General features: G+C 49.4%; 1 long non-coding RNA gene across 2 annotated transcripts; it reads left to right on the forward strand.

The window, feature by feature from the left end:
* LOC133240321 (uncharacterized) lies at positions 1–25,229 on the forward strand. 2 transcript variants are annotated; one of them, XR_009734194.1, is made up of 3 exons: positions 1–441; positions 21,553–21,718; positions 22,908–25,229. It is a non-coding gene; the product is annotated as an uncharacterized LOC133240321 (long non-coding RNA). The 2 variants fall into 2 exon arrangements; XR_009734193.1 differs by lacking the exon at positions 1–441 and adding an exon at positions 8,437–15,593.
* The last annotated feature ends 412 nt before the right edge of the window (positions 25,230–25,641 follow it).

Raw genomic sequence — 25,641 nt, forward strand, 5'->3', positions numbered from 1 at the left:
TTCCAAATGGCAGGATGTCCTTTCTCGTGGCTGAATAATATTCCACTGTATATATACAGCACATCTTCTTATGCATTCAGCTATTGGCGAATGCTTCAGTTGTTTCTGTATCTTAGTTTTTGTGAATAATGCGGCAACACCCATGGGAGTGCATGTCACTCTTCACCATCCTGTTTTCATTTCATTTCCCTTGGGCACATACCCAGAAATGAATTTGCTGGGTCATATGGCAGTTCTATTTTTGATTTTTTGAGGAACTTCTGTATTGTTTTCAGTTGTGGCTATAGCGATTTACATTTTACCAACAGCATACAGGGGTTCCCTTTTTTCCATCTCCTCACCAACACTTGTCTCGTCTTCTTAATGAAAGCCATTCTAACACCTCATTTTGGCTTTGATTTGCATTTCCCTGAGGATTAGTGATGCTGAGCATCTTTTCAGGTACCCATTGGCCATTTGGATATTTTCTTTGGGAAAAAAATGTCTATTTATTTCCTCTGCCTATTTTTTAAAAATCAAATTGTTTGGGGTTTTCTGTTATTTTGTATATTAACCTCTTATCAGATACATGGTTTGCAAATATTTCTCCCATCCTATAGGTTGCCTTTTCACTTTGTTGATTTTTTCCTGTTTCTGTACAGAGGCTTTTAAGTCTGATGTGGTCCCATCTGTTGACTTTTGCTTTCTTTTTTGTGCTTTTGGTACCACATCCAAAAAATCTTTGCTAATGCCAAGTTCAAGGAGTTTCTTTTCTGTTTTGTTCTAGGAGTTTTGGGTCTTACCTTTAAGTCTTTTTGATCCATTTTGAGTTAATTTTTGTAAATGGTATAAGATAGAGGTCCAGTTTCATTCTTCCACATGTGTTTATCCACTATTCTCAACATCATCCTTTCTTCATTGGGTGTTCTTGGCTTTCCTGTCAAATATTTGTTAACTGTATATGCTGGTAGAGAGTGGGGTTAACTTTAAGCTCAGAATTTTCCTTCTTAATTCATGCTACTGTTCTTCAGCAGCACAGCTCCTGCTGCAGGTAGTATACAGATGGTTTCTTATGTACTCAGAATATTCTTTGAGGGGCTCAGAGAAACCCAGGACTGGTTCCAGCCACCCTCTGCACCCTCTGTGTTCAGGCCTGAGAGCCAGATCCAAACACAGAACAGCTGGGAAGGTCTTCAAGCATTCTGAGGCAAAAAACAGAAACAAGAGTATAAAGTTCTTTTTTTCTCTCTCTCTTTTTAAAATATTGATGTGTTTATTTTTTTGGCCATGCCTCACAGCATGAAGGATCTTATTTCCCTGACCAGGGATCCAACTGTGTCCCCTGCTGTGGAAGCCCAGAGTCCTGAGCACTGGACCACCAGGGAATGCCCTTGAAGTTCTTCTGTATTTTATCAAATTCCTTTCCCAGACTACATAGAGGATGACAAAGTATGTCTTCCGTTGACACACAGAGATGCCACCGCCACACACGTGCACACACACACACGTTAATGGCCTCTGTGAGTATTTGTTTAAATCTACATCTCTTAGAAACATTGCATCAGTTTCCGAGGGCTGTATCTTACTCCATTTGGGCTACTATAACAAAATTACCATAAGCTATGTGGTTTATACACAACCAACATTAATTTCTCACAGCAGAAGAGGTTGGAAGTCCAAGATCAGGGCACCAGCAGGATCAGTGTCTGATGAAGGCCTGCTTCCTGGCTCACAAACAGCACCTTCTCAAGGTGTCTCCACAGGGCAGGAGGGCTGAGGGAGCTTCCAGGGTCTCTGGTTTAAGAGGGCTCTACCCTCTTGACCTGATTACCTCCCGAAGGTCCCGCCCACTAATACCATCTCACTGGAGGTTAATTTAAATATATGAATTTTGGGAGACACACACATGCAGTCCATAGGACCAGCTGACCTCTACCACTTGAAATTCCTGTAAAAGAAAGTCAGCCTTTCGTTCCACGGTTAAACATAGTCTTAAATGCAAATGAAACAACACTCTTTTCCTATGAAACTCAACCTCAAAGTAACTAAAAGATAATAATGACACATAGCATCTGTTTTTGTGTCTTTAGGCACCTTGATGTATGCTCATCACACTCACAGCCAGAGGACCCCCAAAAGGAAAGGCACGCTCACCATTCTGGAAACCAGAGTCAGTGCTAGATTTCTAGAAGCCTGACCAGGGACAGTGGGCCCTCAGGATTGGCCTAACTGACCCCTTCCAAGCACACCCTCCTTGGAAGGGCACATGGGTAAACCGAGCTCCCATCCAGACCCCACTGCCATGGGGGATGGCAGAGCAGCTGCCTCTGCTCTGTGCCTGCCCGCCTGATCAATGAAATGCGGATAACAGACTTGATGTCTCTCATTGGTATTCTTGAGAAGTGTTAAGAACCAATTAAAGATGTGTCTAAATGCTCGATGGAAAAAAGAGTAAGCTACAGAGAACGTGACTTGAGCTGACGGCAGTAGGATTTGGTTCCAACATAAGGAAGGATTTCCGGGGAAATGTTCTTCCCTCTGGTCTTTCTTCCCTCTTTCCACGAATGGTTCTTGGATCTTGAGTGCCTTGTGCTAAATGCTGGGATCAAAATGACCAAAACAGAGAGCCCCACCCCCTGCAAGTAATCAGTTTCACTGGGCCACTTGATCCCCCCAAAATAAGCCCACCACCCTTAATCACGGGGCAGCTGCTCATGCGCAGAGGGCCCAAGGAGGCAGTGCTGTCTTCCAAGTGACTGGAAATGAACATCACGTGTCGTCTGTTGGCGACTGCTCAGGCAGGCAGGCTAGATGCTTCCTCGGGCCCCAGGCAGGCCCCTCATTGGTTACAATGAGTAGGATCGTAGGTCCCTGGGCTGGACGAATTCTAGAGGTCAGATCAGGAAATTGAGGACACTCAGGTGGGGACCAGGCCTCCCACAGGCCCTCAGAGCAGACTAGCATCCCAGGCCCTCTGTCTAAACAGTCGATTTTCCCTGCCTAGCAATTGAATTTATGAGGTTCTTTTATGGTAATGAGTTGGAACCGCGTGCCCGCACACTGAAATTCAGCACAAATCACCATGAGAGCTGAAAAATGCTAATCTGCCTCCAACATCTCCCCACCATTCTCCCCAAACTACCTGCTCCTACAAGGTTGCCGCAGGTTAATTATCGCTGCAGAGGAAATGGCACTGATTTGCATCAACTTCCATCGACTGGAACCAGTCAATGTCAGTCCTGTGGGAACAGGCTCAGGTTAACCTATGAGTCCCACAGCTGACAGGTGGGAGGGACTTGGCTTTGCCCCCAGGACACCGCTTCCCTTGATGGATCACAGGCGGTACCCCGCCGCCTCAGGCCCCTGCGGTGATCCAGTTACTGTTCACCTGTACTTGACACATCTGACACTCCGGAGCCTTCCCACCTGTTCCTCGTGGCAGCAGCAACATGAGGCCCAAGCTCAGGACCTGGTATTTCATTCGGTCTCTTTGAAAACTTCCATCCGTACCTAGTGAACTAATCAATAACCATCAAAGCCACCTGTCTTCCTCTGCAAGTTCCAGGCTTCCTGTAATGACTGGCTTCCAGTGGAATTTCAATTTTTGGCCGGCTAGTACTGAGTATTGGAGAAGGCAATGGCACCCCACTCCAGTACTCTTGCCTGGAAAATCCCATGGACGGAGGAGCCTGGTAGGCTGCAGTCCATGGGGTCACTAAGAGTCGGACACGACTGAGCGACTTCACTTTCACTTTTCACTTTCATGCATTGGAGGAGGAAATGGCAACCCACTCCAGTGTTCTTGCCTGGAGAATCCCAGGGACCGGGGAGCCTGGTGGGCTGCCGTCTATGGGATCGCACAGAGTCGGACACGACTGAAGCGACTTAGCAGCAGCCGCAGCAGTGCAGGTCAGGGCCTCCCAGATGGCGCTAGTGGTAAAGAACCCTCCTGCCAATGCAGGAGACGTAAGGGTTCGATCCTTGGGTGAAGAGTCCTTGCAGAAGGGCATGGCAACCCCCTCCCATATTCTTGCCTGGAGAATCCCATGGACAGAGAAGCCTGGTGGGCTGCGGTCCATAGCGTCGAAAAGAGTTGGACACTAAGCGACTTTGCACAGCACAGTACAGGCCAGGCCCACTTCTGAAGGCAGGATCGGTTACCAAACAGCATCACTTGCGTTCAGGGAGAGTGTAAAGAAATCACTAAATGGTTCAGGCCTCTGGGGCTCTGAAGACCTGAGTCCTCTACTCTCATATTGCAAGGAATTTGAAAGATCACTGCCTGTTTGTCCGCCTCTGTGTGTAACAGAGCACTGACTAGTTCTGAGAAAAGGAAGCATCGTAATCCATGCATTGATATGCAAATGTGTGTTTACCCAGGTGAGGTGCATTGTGAGAGACGCACCTGGTGTAGGTTCCCATTCTGAGCTTCACCTTTATCCCTGGATTCCTATGTCAGACTGCTGCCCAAGAGGGTTTTGAAAGAAAGTTCTGCTTGCAAACATGGCCCATCTCCAAAAATCCTTCTCTGAGCTGTGTTTTAACCCTCTCAAAGCTAATTATGTCTGTATTCACATGTGTGTGGACGTGCGTGCTAAGTCACTTCAGTCGTATCCGACTCTTTGCAACCCTATGGACTGTAGCCTGCCAGGTTTCTCTGTCTATGGGATTCTTCAGGCAAGAACACTGGGATGGATTGCCATGCGCTCCTCCAGGGGATCTTCCCAACCCAGGGATTGAACCCGTGTCTCTTAAGTCTCCTACATTAGCGGAGGGGTTCTTTACCAGTAGTGCCACATGGGAAGCCCTTCATACGTGTGGATTGTCACTGAGTGATTTATTATAATAAGGGCACCAAGAGTTTCATATCTAGAAAACACCTGTTCTGGAAGATTCTTGATGATGCTAACTATGTTCAGACATAGTTCTTACTCCCAGGTGGTTCAATAGTAAAGAATCCGCCTGCCAATGCGGGAGACATGGGTATGATCGATGGGTCAGGAAGATCCCCTGGAGAAGGGAATGACAACCGACTCCAGTACTGTTGCCTGGAAAACTCCATAGGCAGAGGAGCCTGGTGGGCTACAGTCCACAGGATCACAAAGAGTCAGACAAACTGATCACACATGTGCATACATAAGTAGCATGTATTTTGTGTTTATAGATGCCACTGTATTTTATCCCCAAAAGATGCTGAGCAACTCTGTGCTGATAACCCTGCCGAGGGTCCAGGATCTGATCTCAGAGCACCTAGTTCACTCTCTGGCGTTGGTTCTCACAAGCTCTGGAGAGCAGAACTGAGCCTATCCTGTTTCTATACCTGGGCTGAGCGGGGCAGCTGGCTTAGAGGATGTTCAGTAGCACTGGGGCAGGGTGCTTCCCAGGTGGCTTGGGGTAAAGAATCCACCTGCCAATGCAGGAGACTCGGGTTCCATCCCTGGGTTGGGAAGATCCCCTGGAGGAGGAAATGGCAACCCACTCCAGTATTCTTGCCTAGGAAATCCCATGGACAGAGGAGCCTGGTGGGCTACAGTCCATGGAGTCAGGTCGCAAAGATATGGACACGACTGAGTTACTCACACACGCACACGGTAGCACTGGAGCAGAAATGAGTGGGTGAAGGTGTGTAGGAATGGGCAGAAAAACAAAGTCTAGCTCGTAAAAAGATAGCCAGTCATGGGAGGAGGCTGTGGCCACCAGAGAAACCCCACTAGGTGAGGACAGTCAGCAGAAGGGGTCCGCTGCCTGTGGCCACCTGAACAGTGCAGGGAGAGGCAGATATCTGCTGAGGAATCCGGCACAAAACATGTGGCATCTTGTACGACTAGAATCTAGGGATCTTCCTAGGGCAAAAAAGGAGGACTCGGAAAGTGTCAGCAACGCCCCACCTGGTTAGCTAATGCCAGGAATTACACACTGGCGCCAAGGTCTAGTCTATGCAGGTGTCACTCAGGACCGGTACAATGAAGGCCAACCGCAGTGTGGGGCTCAAGTCCCCTCACTGATGGGTGTGTGTGTTACATGCTGCCCGGGGGGCCATCTGAGCCGCACCTGGGGTGCCGTGGCAGCTCAGAGGGGGCTTGTGCCCACGGCTGATGGCCGTGACCATCACGGGCTCCCCTCGTGTGATGCTGCCTGCACCTGCCAGCCCCCTCTCAATCCCCACCTCCCCTCCCACTCATGCCCATGTCCCATCCCCCATTCTCACCGGCTCCCACCAAATCCCCACCAGGAGGTGCTGATAAACGTGCTGAGTCAAAACAGAGCCACTCCACAACCTCGACTCTGTGGCTCCATCACATTGTCCAACCTTAGGTGACCCCAAACAGCACTGTTATGATACCTTCCCCAGCCGTCGCCCTATAAAGGAACACAGCTGCTAATGTACTAGGCCACTGTCAGCTAAGCCACGTCCCTGCCAGCGCATCGACCTTTATAAACAGCGTTGGACACAGGCTCGGGCACACATGCCCCTCGTGCTCGTAGACGAGATGCAAGCCCAGATGCCTGATGGCAGGAAGAGAACTCTGTAGCAGCCCGCAGGTTCACAGAAGGCTCTGGGCTGCGTTATCCTAGCAAATCCTTGTCTCCTTTAGCAAATTGAAGCTCGGAGAGTTTCAGCATCAGTAAATGACAAAGCCAAATCAGGCTCAAGTCTTCTGACCAAAAAAGGCAATGTGAGAGCAGTCGGCCACCCCAGACAGGGGGGGACGGGTTCTGTGATGTCTCTTGGGGCCCTGCCAGGTGTTCCTCTTTGAACTGTATTAGCTGTGAAGAGGCCTAAGGGCCAGGACCAAGGACTTTTCTTTGCACTTTCCTAGAATATTTGCCAACAAAGGTCTGCATTGCTTTGTGACAAAGGTCCATATAGTCAAAGCTATGGTGGTCATGTACAGATGTGAGAGAGGGACAATAAAAAAGGCTGAGCACTAAAGAATTGAGGCCTTCAAACTGTGGTTATGGAGAAGACTTAAGATTCCCTTGGACAGCAAGGAGACCAAGCCAGTCCATCCTAAAGGAAATCAATCCTGAGTAGTCATTGGAAGGACTGATACGGAAGCTGAAGTTTCAATACTTTGGCCACCTAATGTGAAGAGCCGACTCGTTGGAAAAAACCCTGATGCTGGGAAAGATTGAAGGCAGTAGAAGAGGGAGGCATAGGGTGAGATGGTTGGATGGCATCACCGACTCAATGGACATGAGTTTGAGCAAATTCTGGGAGATCGTGGAGGACAGGGAAGCCTGGCGTGCTACAGTCCGTGGGGTCACAAAGAGACACGACTGAGCAACTGAACGACAACAACAAGAATATTTGCAGTCTCGGAGTGACACGTTTATTGAGATTCTAACGTGCTGTATGTTGTGCTAGAAACTGGGTTGTAGCAAAACAGGTCCTGCTCTCAGAACAGTTACAGTCCCACAGATGTGAGTGGCAGCAGGAAGTCAGATAAGATAAACGACACCAGAGTCGCAGGGAGAATGAGAGCAGTCTCCTCGCGGTTCAGAGGAGGGTGACTGATCCTGCCTTAGGGAGGAAGCTGTCTTGGGAGGAAGCGGTGGTGATCCTGAGTGAGGATCTTGCAGGATGAATAGGAGTTTGCCAGGAAACTGAGAAATTAGGAGTTATCCCTGGCAAAGAGAATCATACTTATTAAGGCCATGGGCATGTTGCTGTTGTTTAGTCGCTCAGTTGTGTCCAACTCTTTTGTGAGCCTATGGACTCTGTAGCCTGCCAGGCTCCTCTGTCCATGGGATTTTCCAGGCAAGAATACTGGAGTGGGTTGCTATTTCCTTCTATAGGGGGTCTTCCTGACCCAGGGATCGAACCCACATCTCCTGCATTGGCTGGTGCCTTCTTTACCATTGAGCCACCTGGGAAGCCCCAGTGGGCATGACCAGCATGCAGATGCTGGTGATTACAAGTTGCTCAGTACTTCTAGAGCACACAGTATCAGGAAATGAGGCCAAAAATATAAACAGGGTCCACGTTTGCATGCCAGGCTAAGAGCTTTTATGTGACCCACAACTAATCAGCAGTCATGGAAGGACATAAATACACACACACAATGGAATATCACCCCACCATAAAAAAGAATGAAGCAATGCCATTTGCAGCAACATGGATGAACCTAAAGATTATTGTATTAAGTAATATAACTCAGAAAGAGAAAGACAGGCACTTCCCTCGTGGTCCAACAGTTAAGATTCCACACTCGCAATGCAGGGGTCCTGGGTTCAATCCCTGGTCAGGAAATTAGATCTGGCATGCCGCAATCCTGCATGCCACAACTAAGACACAGCCCAGCCAAATAAATAAATACATAATAACGTTTTTTAAAAAAAAAGACCGATACCATATGACATCACTTATATGTGGACTCTAAAATATGAAATAAATGAATTTATCTATGAAACAGAAACAGACTCCCCGACAGAGAAGAGACTTGAGGTTGCCGAGTGGGAAGGGAGGTGGGGGAAGGCTGGATTGGAAGTTTAGGATTAGTAGATACAATCTATCATATGTAGGATGGATAAACAAACAGGTCCTATGATATAGCACAGGGAACTATATTCAATATCCTGTGGTAAAACATATGGGAAAAAAGACCAGGAGGGCATGGCCATATTCCCACCATCAATGGTTACTCTACTGAGTTTGGAGAGAGTTTCAAAGGAGAAGCAAAGAGACTAACAGATCAGCTATTGTCATAGTCCAGGCAAGGGAGATGTGGGCCCAGTGGGGCTGCCAAGCGCTGAAGGGCAGACTGACCCAGGAGACAGGAGTCAGAAAGTAAACTCAACCAAAAGACTAGAACAGGGGAGATGAGGCGGAGTAAGGATGAAACCCAGGTGTTCTGTCTTGAGCACCTGGATGAGTCTGCATCCCCAGCTGACATGGGAAATACCAGGAGCTAAGCAGACTTGGAGAGGAGGATGGCACATTCATTCCTGACCGTCTTGAGCTTGAGACGTCTGTGGGACCATTCCCTCAAGGTGCCCCTGTGCGCCTGGAAATGTGAATGTGAAAGAGTGCAGATGAATGGCCTTAGCAAGCGTGTTTTCTGTGGGTTCATAAGGAGTCATGAGGAAGTGAAAGCAAGAGTATAGCCAAGTCCTGAATGAGTGAAAGCTAAGGATAAAGAGCAGGAAAATCAGAATTCTGCAGGGTAACAGAATTGACTTCCCTAGGATGCAAGAGAGCTTCAGGGAGTGAGGGGTGGGCTGTGGGGCCAGGATGCAGGCAGACATGCAGATGGGTGGCCAGGAATAGGAAAGGACAGTTTATTTCCAGTTCCTGGAGAGAGCAAGAGACAGACAGACGTGTGAGGACAGATATCATTTGGTAAGCTGGGACAAAGAGCGACAAGAAATCAAGAACTATAATGTTGTTGTTCTCCTCTATCCAAACAAACACACAAACGGGCTTGGCACTTGCCTGGTGGTCCAGTGGCTAAGACTTCACGCTCCCAATGCAGGGGGCCTGGGTTCGATCCCTGATCAGGGAACTAGATCCCGCATGCCACAACTAATGATTCGGCATGCTGTAACGAAGATAGAAGATGCCATGTGCCATAACTAAGACCCGGGGCAGCCAAATAAATATAATACATTTTTTAACGGGCTTAATGAAAAAGGTACCTAGGTAATTAGATTGCATTTTTTAATGACTAGGCAAGAGAATCTTTAGAAAGATAAACGAATTCTGAGTGAAATATGGTCAGATCTGTCCATAGGATATGCACATACATTCATGATATACCACATGTGATGGTGGGAAAACATCCTCTTGGATATGGCAACACTGATGTATTGTGCTGCTTCTGCTGCTGCTGCTAAGTCGCTTCAGTCGTGCCCGACTCTGTGTGACCCCATAGACGGCAGCCCACCAGGCTCCCCCGTCCCTGGGATTTTCCAGGCAAGGACACTGGAGTGGGTTGCCATTTCCTCCTCCAATGCATGAAAGTGAAAAGTGAAAATGAAGTCGCTCAGTCGTGTCCGACTCTTAGTGACCCCATGGACTGCAGCCTACCAGGCTCCTCCGTCCATGGGATTTTCCAGGCAAGAGTACTGGAGTGGGGTGCCATTGCCTTCTCTGGAGGTATTGTACTAAGATGCTGTAAAACCATAAAAACATAGATCGCAGCAGGTAAAACCACTGCACATCAAACACCACGTAGACTTCAGCTACCCCTACTTAGAATAATCAAAATCTATGAAAACATAACACAAATTTCTGCTCATCTGAGAAAAAGGCTGTCTGTCTCGGTATCTGGTCTTCTAAACATCACCGCACTGGAGAACAGAACACAAGCTTCAACCTCCCAAAGGAAGAACATCTGCTATCACCCAGAGCCAAGTGAAAATGCCTTTGGAGACTAGTTTGAGGGCATTTTGAAGACTTTGATGTGCAGAGAAATTTCAAGCTTGAAAGAACAAGAGGCAAGAAGAAATAAACATTTCCAGCATTTTAAAGAACCAAGGCATCAAACTGCTCATTTGACCAAGGGGAGATTTACAAAAGCCTCGGGATGTAGCTTGAATCCAAAGTGGATCGCCATGGCTATGGGCTTTTAAACCACCACTTGCTGAGAACAGGATTCCTACAGAAGGTATAAGGTGTGTGAGTGGGTGGGTGTCGGGTCCACATTTTGGCCCCATCTGTCAAATGCCCCTCTCTGCATAGCATGGTGCAGGCTCTATTCAGTCTCAGGTCCCAGCACCCTGGGGTCACACTCCAGGATGAATTGCAAGGCAATTACAGCATCTGCCACACAGGGGCGCTGTGAGGGATAAAGGCTGTGGTCCTGACGAGCAAGGCAGGCCCTCCCACTGCCTGAGAAAAGGTCATACCTCCCACCAGCAGCTCTTCGGCAAGAGAAAAGACTGGAGGGGAGAGGGCTGAGCATGTTCCCTGGCACCAGGAGAATCCCCTGGAGCGAAACTTAGACTTTCCGCGAGTCACTGTCTAGCTGTGCTTCTCACCTGTCCTGCTTTCTCTGCCTCAAGAGTTTTGGGGATAAACACAGGGTCTGCAGGCAGGCTTCCGACTCCAGAAGCTCACTCTTCAATTGCCACATCCTCTTAGCAGAATAACTGGGGGCGGGGAGAGGAAAAGAAGAAGATTCGGGGAATGTGATTGCCAGGCAATCACATTCAGCGTGCCTCCCACGCTGACCAGCCTGGGAGCCCAAAGACTGGGTGTGATGCAGGCGCCAGAGGAGCAGATGACAGAAGCCCTCTGGGCAGAGCTGAGGACATGAGTGTCCAAATGAGGCAGTCTTCCCGTCCCAATCTCGTTATGTTCTTCTTCAAAAGGTGTTTTGTACATCTTAAGTTCAAAGGAAAAATTTGGACAAAAGGCAGGCTGTTCCATCCCCTAAGCCAGTACTTGTTGGAACACGTGGCTTGCCGAGCGCTGACGAGGCAGGGCCAGAAGCCCTGGACCGACCTCCCTGAGGTCCTTAGGCGATGGCAGGGTACCCGCTCTGAGTCAGACGAAGGGCATGCTTCTACTATTACCGGTTCCTCCGCCACCACCAAAACAAGCCGTGTCTTTCTCTTTCCCACGTCTCTGGGCTGAGAAGCAGGTGTGGTCCATTGCAGCAAGTTTACATCAACCAAAACCACATTCCTGGGTGCCTCAATGCTATTGACATGTGCAGTTTCTGAGGCTGAGTGACCCCTGACCTCTGGCCAGTCCCTGGGTTTACTCCTCCTTGCAACCCACTCATCCATCAGGGAGTAACCATGCTCTTAGGATGCTCCTCCAGCTCAGCCCCAGAGAGAGCGTTGCAGGGGTCCAGGAGAACCAAGTTTGCCTGCTGCTGGAGCCCAGAGCATCCTCGAGGGTGCTCGTGGAGCATCGGCTCAGATGAACCCGCCTCCCCCCCTATTCCAGCCCACCTTCGTGTCAGCTACTCGGTTGCATCCATTCATTCGGGGTATTGATACTGTGTGTGCCAGCCCCAGGCTCTGCCAGGTGCTGAGGGTGTGACAGGAGGCGGACCACGTACAGTGCCGTCTCTGATGGAGTTTACCTTTGGGTGAGAAGAGATGTGAGAAGCAAACAGAGAAACCAGTTTCTGGTGGTGACATGTGCCGTGGGAAGCACCAAGGTTGTTGGGGGCATGGGTGTTAACGTCAGGAAAGCCTCTCTGAAGAAGGGACACCAACCTGAGGCCTGAGTGGAGACTTTCAAGGACATTTCAGCCCTGGGCCCTCATCAGGAGAGGCCAAAAGGGAGCCATGATGGAGAGCCAGGTCACAAGTGTGAGGCAGAAGGCCCCGGCACTACCCTACTTCATCAGTTACAGATGCCCGGGACTTCCCTTGCTAGTCCAGTGGTTAGGACCCCAAGCTTCCACTGCAGGAGTCATGAATTCGATTCCTGGCCAGGGAATTAAGATCCTGTGGCCAAAATATACATAGGCGCTCACTGCGGGAACATGTACAAATGTGTTCGGGACTCTGTCCCCCCCTGCCCAACTCTGAGGTACAGGACTTCCACGGACACCAGTGCAGGTGGGACACTCTGGACTCGGACAAGAAAGCAAGCGTGACCTGCTCAACGAGGAAGCGAGGTCGTCCATGCAAGGACACTCGGGTAACTTGCAGTCGCTCAGATTTCCCCAGGTGACCTTCCAGGCATGCCCATCACAGGATGCAAAAGGCCTCAGCCAGCTCCTGTGAACCAGCATCCCTCCTGTTTGTGGGTGCAACTTCCACCTAGTATTCTCAGAAGAGGGGCTGGTTCGGGTATGGCCAGGGTCCTGGGGGGCTCTGGGCTCCTGGGCCGAGCTGCCTAGCACATCCTCCCTTCCAGAAGCTCCCCTTCTCCCCACCATGTGGAAGGGTGCCAGGCCACACCGAGGCTTCATTCAGGAGCAGCTCACCTCCCCACTAAACGTTGCAGCTCCGTGCACTTCCTGGGGTGATGAATGACCTTCACTCACATGGGTGAAGTAATGGCTTTCAGTCTCAACCTTCTTGGTCACATTGCAACACAGCCTTCTGGAAAGAAGAACTAGTTCCCAGGTGCCAGCTCAGGGAATTTCAAACACCTCCCAGGCTGGGCTTACCAAACTCACTGTCACACGGTTGGTCCAGGTGCCAGAACCACCCTGGCCCTTTTCCATCAAAGATGCAACAGCAGGGCCTTGGGCAGGTAGAGGCCAGAGGACTGGGGCTCATTCCCAGCTCTCCCTTTGCTGTGTGACTTTAAACAAATGACTCAACCTCTCTGAGCTGCTGCCTCTATATCCGCATATGAATTGTGGGGAGAATTGGATGAGGAAATGGTCGTGAAAGCACTTTGAGTTGGAGAGCACAACACCAACGATAGTCATTCTGTCTGGTTGAAAAACTGATCCTAATAGGCGAACTTCTGACTTTTGACCCAAGGAGTTCTTGGGGTATGAGAACTGATATCCCCAAATCCACTTCAATGTTTTTAGTACACCAAGAAGTAAACTTCCAGGGTAAAATCCAAAATATACACTCCGTGCCACATTGTAAAGCTTTATGATAAGATGTCAGGAGATTCCCATACATGTAAACATCACAATAAATCCTTTGCTCTAAAATAATTCCCTGGAGACCCAGAATTGGAGCTTCCATGGCACTACTGGCTATAAGTTGGCCTTGCAGTGACATAGAGTAGGTGAGCCCAATATCAAGTCTCTTTATAGCTTCCAATTTATGCTACAAGAGAATGAACGGGTTCTCCTAAGGTACATGCTTTGAAGAGGCACAGAGGGCCCCAGCCCTGCTTCTCAGCAGGTCCCTCTCTGGCCAATGACATTGCTGTTCACAGCTCTTCAAATGCCTCTTTGCGGAAGACATGGCTAAACCCTCACCATTCCATTTAAACCAACCAAATGAGAGACAAGGCTCCAGGCCTTCCTCACCCACAGGCGATGACATCAGTCTCACTGCGATGCCCAAGGACAAGTGACCAAGAATTTGGCTTTGAACAGGAAGGGACAAGATGGGCTGGACAGGAAGGGACAAGCAGGCTGGGTCTGCAGAAGGCTGTTCACCATATGGCACATGGCCATCTTGGCTGGTCTCCTTCCCCTACAGTAGAAGAGACCTCCCCGAACCCAGAAAGTAGGAATATAATCCTCTTTGGAAAATATGGGATGTGAGGCTTCCCCTGGAAGGCCCCAGTGAGTTCAAAACCCAACTGGCATAGAACTCGCCACTTTTTTTTTTTTTGGCCATGCGTCATGCAGGATCTTATTTCCCCAAGCAGAGATCAAATGTGCCCTCTGCATTGGAAGCACAGAGTCTTAACCACTGGACCACCAGGGTAGTCCCAACTTTCCATCTTTCTTCTCCATGATCTCAGAAGGAGAGCATAAGAAAGGCTGAAACTCAAGCCCCATTTGCAGCCGGCTAGAAGGCAGCATCAAACACCCATGTCCAAGACCATCCTCTTCACTTCCCATCTCCGTGTGCTCTAAGTCCTCCCCATCTCAATCTGCCTCTCTACTCTCCAACTCAAGCAAACACTCAGAAGTCATCCTTAACTCTTCCCTCCTTCATGCCCCACATCCAGTCCATCAGCAAAGTATGTCAGTACCGCCTCTCCAAGAAATCCGGGGTCACATACTGCTTGCTTACTCCCAACGTCATCTCTTGCAACGTCCTTCTCCGTAACCTTTGAACAGGCCACCTTCATTCCCCTGTCCGGGCCTCTGCACCACTGCCCCTTCCCTCTGGCATGCTTGGCCCAGTCCAGCTTCTCACCATCATTTGGGATTAGCTCCTACAGACTCATGCTCTGCTCCCCTACCTAAAGTTGGCCCTCCTCCCCCAGCCTACATCATGCATTTTTATATTCCTCTTCATTTGATGTGGTGACTATCTGTCTCCTGCAAGCCCCACAAGCCACAGGGGCCACGTCTGCCTCATTCACCACCATAGCCCTGGAAATATTACTGGAAATATTACCAGCACAGCTGCTCAAAAAGTACTTAATCACCACTTCCAAGAGTCCAGTAACTTCAAGCAGACTGGGCTCAGTACAGCGCGTTGACACTTGCTGGGGTCACCCACGGCTGGGGTCAGCATCTCAGACCACAGGGCCGTGACCGAGTTCCTGGTTTGGACACCGAGGCCATCAGTCCCAAGAAGCCCTGCACTGCCTCCACCCCTGGCCTCTGTCTCTGAGGGGTCTCCCCCTTACCCCCAGGAGCTGGGCTTGAGACCACGAGCCAGCAGACCCTGGCACCTCGTGCCCCAGAGTCCCAGGAGAGGGGAGGGCACCCGCCTCCCCTTCTTGGCCTCACCAGCTGGCCAGGCCAGCCCTGCCATTTCCCCATCTATAAGACAGGGACAAAGAATGCTTTGTCACCCCACCTACTTCTCACGGGTGTTGTGAAACTACTATTTGCTTGGAAAACACTCTGAGAGCAGCCCGGGTGAAGGTGCCCGTGGCTCGGATGACGCTGCTGTATTCAGTCCAGGCCAGGGAGGGCCAGGCCAACTCGTCATCCGGTGACCGCCTCAGCTGCCCGAGGGACAGGAGGGACGCCCGCCTCCGCTGTGTCGCCAGGCCCGGTGTCGCCAAGCCTGCTGGCTGTGCTGTGGTCCCAGAATATACCCACGAGGTGCGTGTGCATTCCCAGAGCCACCTGACCCACTGATTTCAGCAGAATATGACCTCTCCCGGGGCCTGGGCAGTGGTCACCGAGCACCCAGCCCACCCTGGTGTCAGGAAGGAGAGTCGAGGGTTACCTGGGGATAACCTGCCTGAGCTCAGGGCCACAGCCCGGGTGCCGGCCTCGCAGGCCAGGAGCCGGGAACAGACGAATGCGACGGTCTTGGCCCCTGGCCCGGGGAGGGCAGATCTCACCAACCTGCATGCACTCAGGTGCCCCTCACCAGCTGCAGGAGCAGCAGCCACCGTGTTGCCATGACAACCAGGCTTGGCAACCATCTCTCTGCCTCCCAGGAGGGGACAGTCCCCAGAACTGACCAGGCATTTCCTGGAGCCGCTCAAGGTTGACGATGGAGAAAGGCAGAGAGGCAGGCAGTGCGAGGGACAGGGAGCATACCTGCCACTCTGCCAGCACTCCGGCCTTCACGTTCCATGGGACACTGAACTCAGCCCCACCCGCTCTCTCTCCCTGCAACATCCACCCGGGGGGCTGCTGCTTCCCTAAAGCGGGTGGCGAAGCATTTAGCAGACAGGGAACAACAGACAGCGTGTACATTTAATTATAACTCTCCCGGATAGGAGGGGCTGGCTATATACAGTATGTCTGCCTGTTACTAATTATATTTATTTTCAAATGACGAGGGGGAGGGGGATCTTCTGAAGATGAGTCAGAAAAAAAAATCGTTCAGTGTTATGAAAGCAGAGAGATATCTCTGGAGGGTGTCTGTCATGCATGGCTGTCACAGCCTGATAATGGAAAAACCTGAGCCAAGAGAACCACGCTGCTGAACACCTCAAGGGGGCTCTCCTGGCCTTGCGTCCCCTCAAGTCAGGACCTGAGCAGCTGAAGGGCTTTCCCCGCCCTGCCCCCTGCCCTGGACAGAGCTTGCTCTCGTTCCTGCAAAGACAGGGTCATTCAGTGTCTGCTGTCACCCCAATTGGGAGCCAATTTTCCAGTTGAAACACAGCTAAGTTTTTTTTTCCCTCATCAAAGGAAAAGCATCCTGCCCAGATGGCCGAAAGGAAAAGGCTTCGTCTTCAATCCCCATACAGCCCATGATTGTTGTTATTTATAACAACACCTAGAAACCCAAAATAGTCAGCCCCCCACGCCTGGCAGAAGCCAGTCCACACTTGGGAGGAAGGCAGACCCCTGGGCTAGTTTCAGCTGGACATGGGCCAGCACGCTCAGATGCACTCACCTCCACATCTGAGTGTGTGAGGTGCGTGTGGTTGTTTAGAGGGGCCTGTTTACCAGGCCCCATCAGCTCCTCCTCCTCCTCCAAGGCTGCCCTGGCCCCTCCCCGCTACACGCACCAGGGGCTGAGCAGCAAAGGGAACCCAAGGTGACACATCTGCCCCAGAGGAGCCGGAGCATTCATGAAGAAGGCGTTTTCCAATAATTTTTTAAATAGTCACACTTGTTTTGTTTGCTTTCTTCCAGGAAGGCGGCACTGTTTTGGAAAAGGAGGGGGAGGGGGGAAAAAAAGTGAGTTCATTTCCTGAGTCTTTGAAACGTTTCTCCGCAGACAGAGCATCGAGAAGCTGTGGCCCCAGGTAGAGAGAGCGTAGCACACAGGGGGCGCAGAGAGGAGCTTGGCCCCCACCCTTGTTCGTTAGGGGCCAGCGGCGGGGCACCGCCGGGCCACGGAAGGACCTGGGGGAGCAGGTCCCAACAAATGTCATTCAGACCAGCTGTTTTGGAAAGGGTCTGTTTGTCCAAGGAAGGTTGGATGATTCAATCAGTTTATTCAAAGGAGAAGGCAGGAAATGGATCTGATAATCAGGGACCCAGGAGAGGGTTATGGGAGCTGCCAAGCCCTGTCACCGTCCACAGTGATTTTGGAACCCAAGAAGACAAAATCTGTCACTGCTTCTCCTTTTTCCCTTTCTGTTTGCCATGAAATGATATGATCTTAGTTTTTAAATTTGACTTTCAGGCCAGTGTTTTCACTCTCCTCATTCGCCCTCATCAAGAGGCTCTTTAGTTCCTCTTTGCTTTCTGCCATTAGAGTGGTATCATCTGCATATCTGAAGTTATTGATATTTTTCCTGGAAATCTTGATTCCAGCTTGTGATTCATCCAGCCCAGCATTTCACATGATGTACCCTGCATGTAAGTTAAATAAGCAGGGTGACAACATATAGCCTTACCGTACTCCTTTCCCAATTCTGAACCAGTCAGTTGTTCACGGGGTCGCAAAGAGTCGGACACGACTTAGTGACTTAACAACAACAACAGACGTGCTTTTCACATTTGTTATTTCACCTCATGAGCAGTGGCATTGTGCCCAGTCCACAGGGAAGGCGGGCAGGCTCTGGACAGTACACGACAGACCCAAGAGTATCCCACTCTGCCTGTGATAAAGCCGTCTTTCCTGGTGGCTCTCTTAGCCGTCTGTCCCTCTGCTTCAGGGCTGTAGCTAGCCTCATGTACAAAAGGCACTGTAGGGGTGAGTCAGCCCGTGTCTGTCTGTCCATCAATCCCACTAGAATAAAACCTCCACAAGGAAGGGACTTCCCTGGTAGTCCAGTGGTTAAGACTCCACACTCCTGATGCAGAAGGCCCAGGTTCGACCCCTGGTCACGGAACTAAATCCCACATGCTACAATGAAGGTAGAGGAACCTGCATGCAGCAACTGTTAATAAGACCCAGCACAGCCATAAATAAAATAAATAAGTAAATGTCTACATTAAAAAAAAAAAAAAAACTGTTACATATACAAGTCTCTCTCAACAATCGAGAATTTCATTATTGTGTAAGACTGAGGACTCCCGGGGTGGTGCTAGTGGTAAGGAACCCGCCTGCCAATGCAGGAGACATAAGAGACGCAGGTTCGATCCCCAGGTCCAGAAGATCCCCTGGAGGAGGGCATGGCAACCCACTCCAGTACTCTTGCCTGGAGAATCCCATGGACAGAGGAGCCTGGCGGGCTACAGTCAATAGAGTCACAAAGAGTTGGACAGGACTGAAGTGACTTAGCACACACGAGCACTTCAAAAAACAAGATTATGTTCCATTCCTGGGTCACACAGAATAAATGTGGAGAAGCCTCCCTCCCTTGGATCAGTGGCCTTCAGGAGCCGAGGCCAGCAACGGGGGGACTCTTCTCGTGGGCAGGACACCTAACACACAGCAGAGAAGCGCCAAGACACCAGGACTGGCTCTCCTACCTCCCACCGCCATGCTTTCCAAAAGGCCATTTGGCTCCAATGTATCATATGACTTGTTCTTAGAGTTACATTTTAACTGACAAAGTTTAACAACAACTATGACTTATGGCCTTCTAAAATTGGCAGCAGAAAAATGAACTGAGGAAGTAATGGAAAAAACCACAAGTGAAGCTGCTCTGTAATATGCACAATTTCTGTTGTGTTTTTTTTTTCCTTTCTAAGCATGTATATGTGTGTGTGTGTGTTTTCGAATGGTAGAAAATATTTTCCAGATACACTGCCCGGGCATTTCCAAGCATGTATTTATGCCAAGTTTATAAAAAGCAGCTGCAGACAGGGTTGACCGAAAGGATTGCTCTGCTGTCTGGCTTTCAGAAGGTGCTTGGGTCCTAGCTCTGTCATCAGGACACATTCTTACCTCCTAAAACTCTCTCACCTGTGTCCTGCTCCCGAAAGAAGACAAACCTCTTTGGGGGCCCCGTGCCCCAGAGGGACACGGGGCCCCTACTCTCCTAGGCATTCACATCACGCTTTTGTTTTGCAAGGTCCTATAGTGACCTGCGCTTTATCACTTTTAGTCATTTGAAATCCCCACGCAGACACAGAAAGGAAAATGTTCCGAGGTGCATTTCATAAATATATGGACGGCCTGCTTGGAGGGGCAGAACGATGGGGGGCTCATCGGCGTCAGTTTCTGAATTGTTCAGAGCAGACTGTGGAACTGTGTGGCTGAGCCTGTATCAAACTGTCTGCATCTTCTCACATGGACCTGAGACTCTCCAGTCCCCTCCCCTTGGCCCTCAGTGGGTGAAGCCCCCGGCTGCCCAGTGAGAAGCTCCAGCCTCCCCTGCGCCCTGGAGGAGCCTCTCCCTGGAACACCCTGAGCCACTGTCTGCCTGACCCACATCCAGACACTCACTGGCCTGAGGCAGGCCTTATGAGGCACGCCTTAATGAGGATGACCATAACCTGCACCCTCGCTCTCCCGGGGGGTGACTAATTCATTAATCCTGGGAAGGCCCTTTGCAGAGGACAGGCAGGGTATTACTCATGGGACTGAAGGCAGGCACCTGACCCAGTCTGGGCCTGAGTCAGCAGAGAGACCTCCCACCTGCAGGCAGGCTGGGCAAGCTGGCTGGGCTCCCTGCTCAAGGTCAGGGTTGGCCAAGGGGAGGGGTGTGGCCAGCACGCCTCCACGGAGTTTGGGAACCATGTCTCATGGGCGTTTGCATGGTTGAATAAGCCTTCAAATGACTCTGCCAAGAGGCCAGCACACCTTGAGAATATCAGTCAAGACAGGATTTCCTGGTCATTGTTAGGGGAAAATGCTTTTCTCAGAGCGAATTCCTCCCAAGAAATGTTGTTTTCGTCTCCCCTGAGGGGGAAGCGAGCTGAGGCAGCAGCGCCTGGCAGCCTGGGGGACCTGAGATAGGTGGGCAGAGGTGGGGACAGCTATGTTTTCTCTCCTCCAGCTCTTGGTCCTCTCAGTCTGCGCCCTACTCACATCTCACAGGAAGAGGAAATGGCAGCCAGAACTGGGAAGCAGGGGTCAAAACCAGTGCACGAGGGCGAGGGTCGCTCAGGACTGCACCCCGCCTACCCTTGACCCAGTGGAGGGGGTTCTGACACAGCGGCAGCTCAGAAGCCAGGAACAGAAAGCCTTTGAGTGGCCAAGTTGACGCCAAGATTCCACTGCCGAGAGCCCGTTTCCTGCACTCTGCACATTCTTCCCCCGCCCCGTTCCCCCTTCCAGCACCTTCTTCCAGTGACCCTGCTCCACGCTGCCTCTGTGCATGCAGCCCTAGTTTCTTTTTCCTTCTAGAACACAAGTCATGCGACCAGAAGGATTGCAGGCACTTCTGCTTTCTCTTTTAGGCCCCCAGGTCCTTATAAGTCTTTCATGGCCCTTGCCACTTCCCTAGATTGCCTGAAACTCTAGAGGGCCACCCCGCCACCACACACAGAATGATAAAGATGCAAAAACAGGATGGACAGAGGGGACCCTGAGGGCAGAAAAGGAGGCAGTGGGGCTACTCATCTTTGCAGGCAGCCAGGGACAGACAGGGCGGACTGGGTTGGGGGCAGAGCAGCAGGAACAGGCTACGAAATGATTTTGTTCTGTTCTGTTTGGAAGGAGGTGGGTGGAAATGACAGTTTGGAGAGGATTAGAATGAGGGAAAACGGTTGCAGGGGAGGAAGCCTCTTTTCTCCAGTTCTAACAGTGCCATCAAGTGGCTGCGTGAGCAGGCGCAGGGCAGAGGCGCAGGGTAGAGCCTCTGGACAGCCCCCGCGAGCCCTGTGGAGCGAGGAGCTGCGGGACTTTCAAAGGGCGCCCAGCTGAGGACCGGGGGCCGGCCTCCAGCCGCATCGCCAAACCCCTTTCCCTAGAACGGTTTGCAAGGACAGGGCCAAGAGATCTCCCCAAGTGCACCCTTAAAAACCCGTGGAGGGACTTCCCTGGTGGTCCAGTGGCTAAGACTCTGCAGTCCCACTGCAGGGGTCTCGGCTTCAATCCCTGGTCAGGGAATGAGATCCCACATACTCCAACTAAAGATTCCACATGCCATGGGAAGATCAGAGATCCAGTATGCTGCGATGCCACCAAATAATAAATAAACAGAGAAAATATAAATGGTGTTTCCCGAAGGACAAATAAGATGAGCTTCTTTTTAAAAAATAAAATAATCCACATGGATAGGGGCGACCAAGCTTACCAGGTTCCTGCTTCATTTAGCTTCTGCCTACACACACACAGGCGTCATCTGGAGGTGTTATCCCACGAGAGGCACCAAAGCACATTTGCAACCGGGAAAGTGGTCAATGGCCAGAGCAAGCCTATCTGGGCCATCAGACCCTCGTCCATGTTCAAGGGAGAAGGATGCTGAGCAAGACGAGGCAAGGTGAGCACACCTAGGGAAACCTAATCAGACTAAACTTCCAGCTCAGGGCACAAATCTCCTGGCATTTCACTTAACTGTAGTTGCTTTCTTTTTTTTTTTCTTTTTCAACCCTGTAAATCAAAATCAATTTGGCTTAGAACTCCACAAATTGCTTTCTTTCCAAAGAGAGGCATTTTACTAAAATAGGAGACTTTGCCAGCCGTTGTGTGTTTGGTACCTGGGATCAAGGAGCAAGTGGAATTTCGTAAGAACGTTCCCCCAGGAGTCTGGGCTCTTGATGCTCATCACACCCTGACGCTGAGCTGCTGTGAACCTCCGAGGCGCTAGCTTCTGTGCTCAGCTGCATCCGGCTCTTGTGACCCCATAGACTGTAACCCGCCAGGCTCCTCTGTCCATGGGATTCTCCAGGCATGAATACTGGAGTGGGTTGCCATGCTCTCTTCCAGGGGGTCTTCCCCACTCGGGGATCGAACCCAGCTCTCCTGCATTGCAGGCAGATTCTTCACCATCTGAGCCTGTTCTATGAAAACAGGAGATACAGTTAGATCCACAGTTTTCAAAACTCACTCCTCAGCACTAACAGAAGGAGATCAATTTGGTGGGACTTTGGTTACCATCTCCTTTACCAGAACAACTCGGCCTCTGTCCATTTTTTTCATCGTTGGCTGCTAGGCAAGATCTTACAGACAAGCAAAAGTTAGGAGAATTCAGCACCACTAAATCAACTTTACAACAAATGCTAAAGGAACTTCTCTAAGCAGGAAACACAAGAGAAGGAAAAAAAAAAAAACTACACAAAATAAACCAAAACATTTAAGGAAATGGTAATAGGATCCTACATATTGATAATTACCTTAAATGTAAAAGGATTAAATGCACAAAAGACAGAATGACTGGGCAGATGAAAACATGTGCCTGGATGCACTTCCACTCACCACATCTCTCTGCTTGGCCCCCGAATCACTTGTAATTATTTTATATTGTTAGTTTAATCATGTTTCCACTATGGCTTGCAACTGTAATGAATTTTTATTTTTTGTCTGGCTATTGATTGTGAAAACTGATAAACATCTTCTACAATTAAAAAAAAAAGATCTTATATGATCAAAGGGTTCCACAGTGCCATAGCCAATTTTTTTAATTTTTCATTTTATTTTACTTTACTTTTTATTTTATTTGGCTGCACCAGTTCTTAATTGTGGGATGCGGAATCTTGTTCTGCAACCTAGGATCAAACCCAGACTCTCCACGTTGGGAGCACAGAGTCCCAGCCACCACCAGAGAAGCACCACCAGAGAATCTCTTCATGGGCACTTGAGGTACTGGCCCGGACCGCAGTTCTCGTGACGCCCCACCACGCCGGCAGACGCCCTAACACCATGTCTTTACGCCGTCACTGCACACCCAGATGACGACTACCCGAGAGATGGACAGCTGTCCCAGGTGACTCAATCCGGTTCTTCCTCCCCAGAATTTGAGAGTGGGTCAGACTGGGTCCAAGTCAGTCTCCCTTCAGAGCTGAAGTGGCCAACAGGGAATGGGTGTCTGGGATTAGGGGAGGAAGGAGCCCTGAGCAGCTTTCCACTCCCCATGGGGTTCCCCCAACCCCCTCCCCCCATGTCCCCCTTCAGTAAAGAATGTTGCCTGTTAAAAGCTGCCCTGTTCCCCTTCAGTAAATGTCCCCTATTAAAAGCTTTAAAAGCTCTAGACAGGATCCTCTAAAAGCTTCTTCCTGTCTCTAAGAAAAAGCGAGATCACCCAGCCCAGTGCAATACACCTCATCTCCCTGGAGCCACATTCTGGTTTTTCTTTTTTTCTTTTTTAAGTGCAGTTTCTGGGACTTCCCCGGTGGTCCAGTGGTTAAGATTCTGTGCTTCAACGGCAGGAGGCACAGGTTCGATTCCTGGTCAGGGAGCTAAGATTCCGCATGCTGCAAGACAAAGCAAAAAAAAAAGTGGGGGGACAGTTTCTAAATAGACTTTGTAATTTTATGAACTAAAATGTTTACTGCAGTAGGCATATAATGACTCAGTACAAAGCAGCATTATCATTGCCTCTGTGATTAGTATATTCAAAAGTCATTTATAAATCAATCATTTTTCTGCTGCTATACATTTGAATTTCAAAAACATTTTGTTGTTCTTCTGTTCTCAGACCACATTACCGGTAACACATTTCAAAATTTATTAGTCCTGAAATCTTCCATCCAAGGACTTATGTATCTATAAATATGCTAATTCATTCATTCATCCATTTTCTTAGATGAATTTACCAAGATGAAATTCAAGATGAGTTTACTCTGAGATTTACCAAAGAAATAGATGGCAAAAATCTCTTCAGTTGGAGCTTATAGGGTAGAAATGAAATAATGTCATTTTCAGCAACATGGATGCACCTAGAGATTATTATACTAAGTCAGTCAGACAAAGACAAATACCATATGACATCACTTGTATGTGCAATCTTTATCTTAAAAATGATAAAAATAAACTTATTTACAAAACAGAAACAGAATAACATGTTGTGGTCCATGCGCAGGTTGGAAAAGAATTTCCAGACATGAGGCAGAATGAGACAGAAATTAAGTTTATGAGAGGGAGATGCTCTGAGAACAGCAGGCCAGCTCAAGGGAGAACAACATTGAACCAGGGTCCTTAGTCCACTTTTATACCCCGGGTACAAGGAGTGGGATAGGGGTCTTGCGGGTCATTTGCTGGTTAGAGGAGGCATGTATACTGGGTCAGGGAAGAGGAGGGCAGATACCGTCTCCCTGTGGGGTGGGCGGGGAGATGGGTTATACTGTTTCATAATAGTTACAGCACGGGGGAGGGAAGGACGATAAGGGTCAGGTTTTTCTGTTCCTGCATTCTAAGACCCTCCTTGGTTTCATCTGCTCTTTCATCCTTGGGTCACCACATAACAGACTTTAAAAATAAACTTATGGTCACCAAAGGGAAATGTGGGGGGAAAGGATAAATTTAGGAGTTTTGGATTAACATTTACACACTACTATATATAAAAATGAGAATCCCATGAACAGTATGAAAAGGCAAAATGATAGGATAATGAAAGAGGAACTCCCCAGGTCGGTAGGTGCCCAATATGCTACTGGAGATCAGTGGAGAAATAACTCCAGAAAGAATGGAGCCAAAGCAAAAACAATACCCAGCTGTGGATGTGACTGGTGATAGAAGCAAGGTCCGATGCTGTAAAGAGCAATATTGCAAAGGAACCTGGAATGTCAGGGCCATGAATCAAGGCAAATTGGAAGTGGTCAAACAAGAGATGGCAAGAGTGAATGTCGACATTCTAGGAATCAGCGAACTGAAATGGACTGGAATGGGTGAATTTAACTCAGATGACCATTATATCTACTACTGCAGGCAGGAATCCCTTAGAAGAAATGGAGTAGCCATCATGGTCAACAAAAGAGTCCGAAATGCAGTACTTGGATGCAATCTCAAAAACGACAGAATGATCTCTGTTAGTTTCCAAGGCAAACCATTCAATATCACAGTAATCTAAGTCTATGCCCCAAGCAGTAACGCTGAAGAAGCTGAAGTTGAATGGTTCTATGAAGACCTACAAGACCTTTTAGAACTAACACCCAAAAAGAATGTCCTTTTCATTATAGGGGACTAGAATGCAAAAGTAGGAAGACAAGAAACACCTGGAGTAACAGGCAAATTTGGCCTTGGAATACGGAATGAAGCAGGGCAAAGGCTAACAGAATTTTGCCAAGAGAACGCACTGGTCATAGCAAACACCCTCTTCCAACAACACAAGAGAAGACTCTACACATGGACATCACCAGATGGTCAACACCGAAATCAGACTGACTATATTCTTTGCAGCCAAAGATGGAGAAGCTCTATACAGTCTGCAAAAACAACACCAGGAGCTGACTGTGGCTCAGATCATGA

This window comes from Bos javanicus, chromosome 28 (genome assembly GCF_032452875.1).
Source record: "Bos javanicus breed banteng chromosome 28, ARS-OSU_banteng_1.0, whole genome shotgun sequence".
NCBI lineage: Eukaryota > Metazoa > Chordata > Mammalia > Artiodactyla > Bovidae > Bos > Bos javanicus.